We start from the raw sequence: 12,105 nt of genomic DNA, 5'->3' as shown, positions 1-12,105 counted from the left end.
GGAAAAAGGACGTCAATTTTGTTTGGGAGCCACGTCGCACGACCGCGCAATTTTCAGTTAAAGCGACGCAGTGCCGAATCGCAAAAAGTGGTCTGGTCAGGAAGGGGGTAAATCCTTCCGGGGCTGAAGTGGTTAAAGGGCCCTTTTTATTTTTATTTTTTTTTTAAATGACAATTTATTAATTTTTATTGCATGTTAGTGCAAATATGAGATATGAGATCTTTTTGACCCCCCAGATCTCATATTTAGGAGGTCCTGTAATGCTTATTTTCTATTACAAGGGATGTTTACATTCCCTGTATTAGGAATAAAAATGACACAATTTTATTTTTCAAAAGAACAGTGCAAAAATAAAAAATAAAAAGGTAAAATAAATAAGAAAAAAAAATAAATTAAACACGCCCCGTCTTGCGTGCAGAAGCGAACGCATACTTGAGCAGCGCCCGCATATTAAATACGGTCTTCAAACCACACATGCGAGGTATCGCCGCGATCGTTAGAGCGAGATCAATAATTCTATCCCTAGACCTCCTCTGTAACATGCAACCTGTAGGATTTTTTTAAACGCCGCCTATGGAGATATTTTTAAGGGTAAAAGTTTGTCGCCATTCCACGAGCGGGCGCAATTTTGAAGCGTGACATGTTGGGTATCAATTTACTCTGCGTAATATGATCTTTCACAATATAATAAAAAATAATTGGGCTTTACCGTTGTCTTATTTTTTAATTCAAATAAGTGTATTTTTTCCCCCCAAAAAAAGTGCGCTTGTATGACCGCTGCGCAAATACATTGTGACAGAAAGTATTGCAACGACCGCCATTTTATTCTCTTTTTTTTTTTTTATAATGTTTGGGGGTTCTAAGTAATTTTCTAGCAAAAAAAAAAACAGTTTTTAACTTGTAAACAACAAATCTCAAAAAGAGGCTCGGTCCTTAAAGGGGTTGTAAAGACAATTTTTTTTTTTTTAAATAACACACGTTATACTTACCTCCACTGTGCAGCTCAGAGTGGCCCCTGAACCGCGTCTTCAGGGGTCCCTCGGTGGCTCTCTCTGCTCATCCCCGCAAGAACTAACCACCTTCATTCGAGCTCTCTCGCATGGTGGTTAGCTCTTGCGGGCGCGCTTTCGTGATACGGCCGGCGGCTATAGCCACTCACTGTATCGCTCGGCCACGCCCCCCCGGCGCACCGCATCATTGGATGTGTTTGATAGCAGCGCGAGCCAATGGCTGAGCTGATTTCTATCCATCCACTCTGGCCAATCAATGGCCAGGCTGAGCGGCTAAGAGGATGTCGGGGGGGGGGGGGGGGGGGCGGGTGAGCGCAGCAAGTGAACGGGCTCAGGTAAGTAAAACTGGGGGAAGGGCGGTATTGTCGGATGTTTTTGCACCTTAATGCACATGTAGCTGATGACATTTTGGACCAAATGTCACACGCATGTAAATTTCGTTTTTTGCCTCAGAACAGTAAAGGTTCTGAGGGTTAATTACGTAGGTAGACCTTAACATCAGTCTGGCCAGGCTGTGTTTGGAAGTTCTGCCTGGTCATGTGGACGGTGAGGTGCACATGACAGGCCAGAACCAGGTCTAGTTGGATGTTTGGGTATCGTCCCTCTCGGAGCCAATCAGTGGGAGTGCCGGGGCCCGCTGAGGAGTCTGGGAAGGGGGTACATAAGTGGTGTGGGTGACTTGTTCAGGGAGAGGAGTTTGTGAGACCCGTGTGGTCTGATCTGGTTCTAGGACCGGGGTACACCCGTGAGGGGTCCCAGTCACTGAGCCAATCAGTGTGAGTGCTGGGGCCCGCTGAGGAGTCTGGGAAGGGGTACTTAAAGGGGTGGGGGTCATGTGTTCGGGGTTCCGGAGTGGTTTGTGAGGCCCGTGTGGTCTGGTCTGGTTCCAGGACCAGAGTAGCCCCGTGAGGGGTCCCGGTCACGGGGTGTTCGACACTCTGCAACATGTTCCTGTCAGTGGCCCCTGATAGACCTGCCTGGTCTGGGGTAGGGATCCGTCTGTTCCCGAGTCTCGGACCCGGGTGGTCCGAGGCGCAGTAAGTGAGGGAGGATTCAAGGTGTCCGGGTGTGCTCTCGGCTTGGAGGGACACCACAGCTCGTGGAAGTGACCGGGGGAGGACTCTTTGGAGGAGGGTAGGCAAGTGGCATCCTGAGAAGTGCCTGGTTACTGAGTTGAGAAGGACATTGACGAATTCACATTTTTCCAGTACCATTGAGGAAGCGGGAAACGTTCCAGGTACTGAGGAAAAAGGTTCCTGCTCACCCTTAGTTGATTGATCAAGTTTTGAGTCAACGTGCCGACTGCCATGATCTCTGGCTAGAGATCTGTTCAGCCTTGAAGTGCCCAGCTGCGAGTGGCCACTCTCTGGGTGGAAGAGACTTTGCTGGACCTGCAGTTCAAGGTGCATTGGTTCTTCACCCGTGACCTCTGTTCCCTAAGGCTGCTTTCACACTGCAGTGGGAGCGGCGTCGGCGGTAAAGTGCCGCTATTTTTAGCGGGGCTTTACCGTCGTTTTAGCGGCGGTGTGCTGGCGCTAGCGGGGTGGTTTTAACCCCCGCTAGCGGCCGAAAAGGGGTTAAACCCGCCCGCAAAGCGCCGCTGCAGCGCCGCTTTGCCGGCGGTATTGCCGCGGTGTCCCATTGATTTCAATGGGTAGGAGTGGTTTAGGAGCGGTGAATACACCGCTCCTTCACCGCTGCAAAGATGCGGCTGGCAGGACTTTTTTCACCGTCCTGCCAGCGCATCGCTCCAGTGTGAAAGCCCTCCGGCTTTCACACTGGAGTTAAAGGGGCCGGTTTTTTTCAGGCGCTACACAGGCGCTATTTTTAGCGCTGTAACGCCTGAATACCGCCCCAGTGTGAAAGCAGCCTAAGAGACCGCGCTATTTGAAGGTTCTTGATGCAAAATAAAACCTTTTAAAGAGGACTTCATCTGTGTCAGCGTTCAAGTCGTTGGGTATCAACCCTGGGAACCCCCTAGACGTGGAGGAGCAGGCCACGAGAAGGTAACCGGTAAGCCCATTCAGTCAAGGCCGCCCTGCAACTTGTTATGGCCCCTACACAGTGGTGGGACAAGGTCATCCAGTGCCCAGGGCAAAGATGCCAAACTGCGCCCCCCTTTCCCTTAGGGTTAGGGTCAGGGTGCCCCCTACCCCTGCAGTAAACCATTGCGCCAGGGGCAGCCGCCCCTCCTGCCCGCCCCTTGTCCCGGCGCTGACGATACACATAGGATGCATTAAGGTGAAAAGACGCAAACCTTTACAACCCCTTTAAGCGGTTAAATCCATATCAAGCTGAAAGGAAATCCTAATTCCTTCCACGGTAAGCATAAAAAAATGTTATTATCAATAAGACACAGAAGGCGCTCAGCCCTTGTCATCGAGCGATGGGTGACCATCCGTCACGTCCTTAACGACTTCAGCCTGCGCACGTCGGATTATGAGTGCCGCTATTTTTCAACGTTGAGGTCAGGCATCGGCCATTAATCATTTATCGCGGCGGGTGATGGGGACCGCCGGCGTCTCTTATAGAACGAGAATGGAAAGTTCAATAGAAAATTGTTTAAACACTTCTCAGGAATCTTGACTTTGCCCCCCCCCCCCCCCCTCCGATGTGCGCCTGCGATGCGTCACCGTAATCTTCCCGGTAGACAGTTCAGATAAAGTTCTGTTTTTTTTGTTTTTTTTTTCTCCTCGTCCTTTTCGCTTTCCTCTCTTGGGCGATTTTATCGGCGGTTGAAGTTTTTCGGCTCTCTGTGCTTTTGTTCGGTAGCGCCGATTTCCTTCCTGCGCAGCAAAACATTTCCACGGGACGCTGCAGAACCTCCGCCGGGATGAAAGGCGGAAGATCTTTCATCTCTCGATGAAGGTTTTGTCCTGATTTACACCGAGAGATAAATGAGAACAGGAGTATTCCGAGACGTCTGATCCTCGCTGACAACTTCTACATCTTCTGATGAGACGTCTCTTCCAAAAAAATGTAAAACAGCAAAAAAAAATAATAAGATATATATATTAGCTGACAAAAGACGGGAAGTTAAATGAACTGTGGAGGATTGGAAGCGATGCTTAACCACTTCAGCTCCGGAAGGTTTACCCCCCTTCATGACCAGGTCATTTTTCTTTTTGCGATACGGCACTGCGCTACTTTAACCGCTTGCCTACCGGGCAATTTCCCCCCTCCTGCCCAGGCCAATTTTCAGCTCTCAGCGCCGTCACACTTTGAATGACAGTTGCGCGGTCATGCTACACTGTACCCATATGACATTTTTATCATTTGTTTCCCACAAATAGAACTTTCTTTTGGTGGGATTTAATCACTGCTGGGCTTTTGATTTTTTGCTAAAAAATAAATAAATAAAAAAGACTGAAAATTTGGGGGGAAAAAAACAGTTTCATAGTTTGTTGTAAAATTTTTAAAGCAGGTAATTTTTCTCCTTCACTGATGTGTGCTGATGAGGTGGCACTAATGGGCATTGATAGTTGTTACTGATAAGCACTGATAGGTGGCACTAATAAACACTAATGAGGTGGCACTGATAAGCACTGATGGGCGGCACTGAAGGGCACTGATAGGTGGCACTGATAAGCTCTGATGAGCTGGTACTGATAAGCACTGATGGGTGGCACTGATATGTGGCACTGATAGGTGGCACTTATAAGCACTGATAAGCACTGATGAGGTGGCACTGATAAGCACTCATGAGTGGCACTGATGGGCGGCACTGAAGGGCACTGATAGGTGGCACTGATAAGCACTGATGAGGTGGCACTGATAAGCTCTGATGAGCTGGTACTGATAAGCACTGATGGGTGGCACTGATAGGTGGTACTGATGGGCAGTGCTGATAGGTGGCACTAATGGGCACTGATAGGTGGCACTTATAGGCACTGATGGGTGGCACTGATAAGCACTGATGTGGTGGCACTGATAAACATTGATGGGTGGCACTGATGGGCGGCACTGAAGGGCACTGATAGGTGGCACTGATAAGCACTGATGAGGTGGCACTGATAAGCTCTGATGAGTTGGTACTGATAAGCACTGATGGGTGGCACTGATAGGTGGTACTGATGGGCAGTGCTGATAGGTGGCACTAATGGGCACTGATAGGTGGCACTTATAGGCACTGATGGGTGGCACTGATAAGCACTGATGTGGTGGCACTGATAAACATTGATGGGTGGCACTGATGGGCGGCACTGAAGGGCACTGATAGGTGGCACTGATAAGCTCTGATGAGTTGGTACTGATAAGCACTGATGGGTGGCACTGATAGGTGGTACTGATGGGCAGTGCTGATAGGTGGCACTAATGGGCACTGATAGGTGGCACTTATAGGCACTGATGGGTGGCACTGATAAGCACTGATGTGGTGGCACTGATAAACATTGATGGGTGGCACTGATGGGCGGCACTGAAGGGCACTGATAGGTGGCACTGATAAGCACTGATGAGGTGGCACTGATAAGCTCTGATGAGTTGGTACTGATAAGCACTGATGGTGGCACTGATAGGTGGTACTGATGGGCGGTGCTGATAGGTGGCACTAATGGGCACTGATAGGTGGCACTTATAAGCACTGATAGGCGGCGCTGATAAGCACTGATGTGGTGGCACTGATAAGCATTGATGGGTGGCACTGATGGGTGGCACTGAAGGGCACTGATAGGTGGCACTGATAAGCTCTGATGAGGTGGTACTGATAAACACTGATGGGTGGCACTGATAGGTGGCACTGAAGGGCACTGATAAGCATCACTGATAGGTGGCACTGATGGGCACTGATAAGGCAGCAATAATGAGAACTGATAGGTGGCACTGATAAGCACTGATGTGGTGGCACTGATAAGCATTGATGGGTGGCACTGAAGGGCACTGATAGGTGGCACTGAAGGACACTGATAAGCAGCACTGATAGGTATCACTGATGGGCACTGGTAGACACTGATAGGCAGCACTGATCGGTGGCATTGATTTGTAGCACTGGTGGGCAAAGGTAGGTGGCACAGTGGGCATTAATAGGTGGCACGGTGGGCACTGATAGGTAGTACAGTGGGCACTGATAGGTGGCACTGGTAGGTACCGATAGGTGGCTCTGGCAGGTGGCACTAGTGGGCACAGATGAGGCAGCCGCGGCTCTCTGTGTGCAGGACCGATGTCCCTCTGACAGAAGCCGGTTATCGGCTTTTTTCCCCCCTCACGCTGTCAGGGGAAAAAAATTACCGATTACTGATCTTCTGTTTACATCACGTGATCAGCTGCCATTGGCTGACAGCTGATCACGTGGTAAGGGGTCGAGATCAGCCCCTTACTCCATTCTGGAATCAGCCGAGCCTCGCAGACAGAGCATGCTCGGGAGGACGTCTATGGACGCCATCCCAGCAACTAAGGCCGGCGCTGCAGCCGTCTTTCGGCTATAGTGCGGGCGGCAAGGAGTTAACTGACAATTGCGCGGTCGTGCAACACTGTACCCAAATACATTTTTTTTTTTGCATTTTCTTCATACAAATAGAGCTTTCTTTTGGTGGTATTTGATCACCTCGGCGGTTTTTATTTTTTGCGCTATGAACAAAAAAAGAGCGACAATTTTGAATGAAAAACATTATTTTTTGCCTTCTGCTATAAAACATTCCCAATAAAAATTTTTTTTAAAATAATTTAATTTCTTCATCAATTTAGGTCAATTTGTATTCTGCTACATATTTTTGGTAAAAAAAATCCCAATAAGTGTTTATTGATTTACTTTTTTGCACAAAAGTTATCACGTCTACAAACTATGGGATGTGTTTATGGAATTTTGATTTATTTAAATTTCTTTACTAGTAATGGCGGCGATCATCGACTTAGAGAGGGACTGCGATATTTCAGCAGACAAATCTGACACTAAGTGACACTTTTTGGGGACCAGTGACACCAATACAGTGATCAGTTCTAAACAAAAAAAATGCACTGTCACTGTACAAATGACACTGGCAGGGAAGGGACTAACATCAGGGGCGATGAAAGGGTAAATGTTTCTCTAGGGGAAGCTTTCTAACTGTGTGTGGGGGGGGATGCTTTGACTGGGGGAAAACAGAGATCCGTGTTCCTGCTTGCCAGAAACACAAGATCTCCATTTTCCTCTCTGACAGAACCGTGGTCTGCCTTGTTTACATATCTACTGAGAATGATCGTCCTGGAAATTATTCTGTGAGTACCATTGGAAGTCTTCGAAAAGGGATTCTACAAGTACCATTGGAAGTCCTGGCAAGGATTGTGCAAATTAAATTGGAAGGACTGTTGGCGATTCTGCATATGTCATGGGAAGTCCCAGCAGGGATTCTGGGAAAATAATTGGAAGTCCTAGAAATTATTCTGTGAGTAGCATTGGAAGCCTTGGAAGGGATTCTACAAGTACCATTGGAAGTCCTGGCAAGGATTTTGCAAATTAAATTGGAAAGACTGTTGGGCCGCGTACACACGCGCGGACTGTTCGCCCAACCTTGTTTGTCAAACAGTTTCGGCAAACAGTCCGCTCAAAATTTGCATGAGCGGACTTGCCCACACACGAGCGGACTGTTTCAGCGAACTGTTTGCCAAACAGTTCGCTCAACTTTTGAAATGAACGGACTCGCCCACGTAAGGCGGAGGCAAGTCCGCCCATTTCGAGCGCGTGTGCAGGTAGGCGGGGCCCGCGACGGAGACGTCGCGGGCTCCGCCGCCTGGAATGGACTTAAAGGGGAACCCCAACGCCGAAAAAAATCGGCGTGGGGGTCCCCCCAAAGTCCACAACAGACCCTTGTCCGAGCACGCTACCCGGCCGGCCAGGAAAGGGGGGCGAGCGAGCGCGCCCCCCCTCCTGAGCCGTACCAGGCTGTGTGCCCTCAACATGGGGGGTGCCTTGGGGAAGGGGGGGCCGCGCGGCCCCCCCACCCCAAAGCACCTTGTCCCCATGTTGATGAGGACAAGGGCCTCTTCCCGACAACCCTGGCCGTTGGTTGTCGGGGTCTGCGGGCGGGGGGCTTATCGGAATCCGGGAGCCCCCTTTAAGAAGGGGGCCCCTGGATACCGGCCCCCCACCCTATGTGAATGAGTATGGGGTACAATGTACCCCTACCCATTCACCTGTAAAATAAAAGTACCCAAAAAAAAAAACACAACACACGAGAAAAAATATTTTATTGCACAGCTCCGGGGGTCTTCCGTCTTCGGGGGTCTTCTCGCCGGACTCCTCCGCTATCTTCTTGTAGCTCTTTTACTAGCGGAGGAGTCCGGCTTTCTTCCTCCCCGCCGCCGGCCTCTTCTCCCGACTTCGGGGGTCTTGTCCCCCTCTTCGGTTCTTCTGCCGGGCCACCGCGCCTTCTTATAGCTCTTTTACAGGCGGTGGCCCGGTCTTCTGTCGCCGCTGTCGCCGTCGCCGCCTTCCGTTCTTCTTCTTCTTCTTGTTCTTCTTCTTCTCCAGGAGATGTTGACACGTCGCTCTCTCCGGCCGGAATGCCAGAGCCGCCCTGCGCTGCCACTTATATAGTGACAATGGGGCGGTGTCACATGGTATATGTCACATGGGTTGGTCACATGGGTTGATGTCACATGGTGACCCCACCCCCTTACGATGTCATAGTCCCCATGTGACATCAACCCATGTGACCAACCCATGTGACATATACCATGTGACACCGCCCCATTGTCACTATATAAGTGGCAGCGCAGGGCGGCTCTGGCATTCCGGCCGGAGAGAGCGTCGTGTCAACATCTCCTGGAGAAGAAGAAGAACAAGAAGAAGAAGAAGAACGGAAGGCGGCGACGGCGACAGCGGCGACAGAAGACCGGGCCACCGCCTGCAAAAGAGCTATAAGAAGGCGCGGTGGCCCGGCAGAAGAACGGAAGGCGGCGGCGACAGAAGACCGGGCCACCGCCTGTAAAAGAGCTACAAGAAGGCGCGGTGTCCTGGCAGAAGAACCGAAGAGGGGGACAAGACCCCCGAAGTCGGGAGAAGAGGCCGGCGGCGGGGAGGAAGAAAGCCGGACTCCTCCGCTAGTAAAAGAGCTACAAGAAGATAGCGGAGGAGTCCGGCGAGAAGACCCCCGAAGACGGAAGACCCCCGGAGCTGTGCAATAAAATATTTTTTCTCGTGTGTTGTGTTTTTTTTTTTGGGTACTTTTATTTTACAGGTGAATGGGTAGGGGTACATTGTACCCCATACTCATTCACATAGGGTGGGGGGCCGGTATCCGGGGGCCCCCTTCTTAAAGGGGGCTCCCGGATTCCGATAAGCCCCCCGCCCGCAGACCCCGACAACCAACGGCCAGGGTTGTCGGGAAGAGGCCCTTGTCCTCATCAACATGGGGACAAGGTGCTTTGGGGTGGGGGGGCCGCGCGGCCCCCCCTTCCCCAAGGCACCCCCCATGTTGAGGGCACGCGGCCTGGTACGGCTCAGGAGGGGGGGCGCACTCGCTCGCCCCCCTTTCCTGGCCGGCCGGGTAGCGTGCTCGGACAAGGGTCTGTTGTGGACTTTGGGGGGACCCCACGCCGATTTTTTTCGGCGTTGGGGTTCCCCTTTAAGTCCATTCCAGGCGGCGGAGCCCGCGACGTCTCCGTCGCGGGCCCCGCCTACCTGCACACGCGCTCGTAATGAGCAGACTTCCCTCCGAGCGGGAACAGTTTGCTCATTTCGAAAGTAGCCTACACACGGGCGGACTGTTCGCTCAAACAAGGTTTCAGCGGACAGTTTTTCGGAATTTCCGAAAGACTTTGTCCGTCAAACTGTCCGCTGAAACTGTCCTCTGAAAGCCCACACACGAGTGGACTGTCTGCCCAAACACTGTTCAGCGGACAAAGTTGGGCGAACAGTCCGCCCGTGTGTACGCGGCCTTGGTGATTCTGCATATGCCATGGGAAGTCCCAGCAGGGATTCTGGGAAAATAATTGGAAGTCCTAGAAATTATTCTGTGAGTAGCATTGGAAGCCTTGGAAGGGATTCTACAAGTACCATTGGAAGTCCTGGCAAGGATTTTGCAAATTAAATTGGAAAGACTGTTGGTGATTCTGCATATGCCATGGGAAGTCCCAGCAGGGATTCTGGGAAAATAATTGGAAGTCCTGGAAATTATTTTGTGAGTTCCATTGGAAGTCTTCGAAAGAGATTCTACAAGTACCATTGGAAGTCCTGGCAAGGATTCTGAGAGTACCATTGGAAGTCCTGGCAAGGATTGTGCAAATTAAATTGGAAGGACTGTTGGCAATTCTACATATGTCATGGGAGGTCCCAGCAGGGATTCTGGGAAAATAATTGCAAGTCCTGGAAATTATTCTGTGAGTACCATTGGAAGTCTTCGAAAGGGATTCTACAAGTACCATTGGAAGTCCTGGCAAGGATTCTGAGAGTACCATTGGAAGTCCTGGCAAGGATTGTGCAAATTAAATTGGAAGGACTGTTGGCGGTTCTGCATATGTCATGGGAAGTCCCAGCAGGGATTCTGCGAAAATAATTAGAAGTCCTGGAAATTATTCTGTGAGTACCATTTGAAGTCTACGAAAGGGATTCTACAAGTACCATTGGAAGTCCTGGCAAGGATTCTGAGAGTACCATTGGAAATCTTGGCAAGGATTCTGAAAATTTAATTGGAAGGACTGTTGGCGGTTCTGCATATGTCATGGGAAGTCCCAGCAGGGATTCTGGGAAAATAATTGCATGTCCTATAAATGATTCTGTGAGTACCATTGGAAGTCTTCGAAAGGGATTCTTCAAGGGGGGGCGTGGCTAGCGCGCAGCGGAATGGACGCCTGATCTAGGAGCTCCGCTCCAGCGAAGGGACATCACACTCACCGAGGCGGCGATTTTCGCTCACAAACACACGGGACCGGAGCTAAGCTCATCCCCAACACCGGAGGATGACTCGCAAGCGGGCCAGTGCAGCGCAACCGAAGAAAATGAGGGATTTCTTCACAACTGTGGGCCGAGCGAGCCAAGATGGCGCCGGTGCCAACTCCCCACTGTTTGCAGACGGCTCCCCTCCTGTAACGCCGAGCCCGAGATCCGACGGAGGATCACAGCGGCACTCTCCGGCTGCTTCAACCCCTCTTTCATGCAGTCCTGCCAAATCCAGACCTCGCTTGATGGAGGAGCCTCTAGGGGAGAAGGTTAGTGTAATCAATAGTTCTCTAGAAGACACAAGAGAGCTTGCTGACACCATTAACTCCTTCCCAACTACAAGCCAGCCTATCACAGACACAACACTCAAAGACATGTTGATCTCTCTGCGAGGTTCACTACACTCTGACCTCATGGAATGCATGCAGAACTTTAAAACTGAAGTAACTGAATTGGGGACCAGAGTAGATCATGTAGAGAAAAAAATGGGTGAATATGCAAGCTCATATAATACCCTAGTTGACTCCCATAACGATCAGGCAGATGAAGTGGCCTGGCTTAAAAACAAACTCGCGGACCTCGAGGACCGGTCGCGTAGAAATAATGTCAAACTGCGAGGGGTACCGGAATCTGTTTTGCCGAACCACCTGCAGCAGTATGCCAAAGACCTCATGATGGCGTTTCTCCCCTCAGCTCCACCTGCCGAACTGGTCATTGACAGAATTCATCGCCTGCCCAAGCCGTCCCACCTCTCGGACAATGTCCCTCGAGACGTCCTGATGAGGGTCCACTTTTATCATATAAAAGACCAACTCATGACAGCCTACCGCAGGAACCCCAACCCCCCGGAGCAATACTCCACTTTGCAACTTTTCGCGGATCTCTCGCAACACACGATGCAACAACGCAAGTCCCTTCTCTCGATTACCAAGGCTCTTAGGAACCACAGCATTGTGTATAGATGGGGATATCCCACCAAAATTATTGCCACGCGGGATGGCAAAACCTCTGTGATAGCAACATTGGAAGAGGGTCTGGCCCTGCTCCGGTCCTGGGATATCCTGCCAGCCCAGGTTCCTGACACTAACTCTGCCGCCCATGGGGTGAACACCAGCGACGACTGGCAGGTAGTATCTCGCAAGAAGCACACTAAGAAACCTGCTGTTTAGCTGCCTCGATTTACCTATCTTAATATTCCAAGTGGAACGACGAGATCCCTTGCGCTCTGGAGCTCAAGACCCA

This window comes from Lithobates pipiens, unplaced genomic scaffold, assembly GCF_037356315.1.
Source record: "Lithobates pipiens isolate NorthernLeopardFrog02 unplaced genomic scaffold, aLitPip1_a1.2 Scaffold_19, whole genome shotgun sequence".
NCBI classification, from domain to species: Eukaryota; Metazoa; Chordata; class Amphibia; order Anura; family Ranidae; genus Lithobates; species Lithobates pipiens.
The sequence above is the reverse complement of the archived record's forward strand: the minus strand, read 5'-3'. Positions refer to the sequence as shown.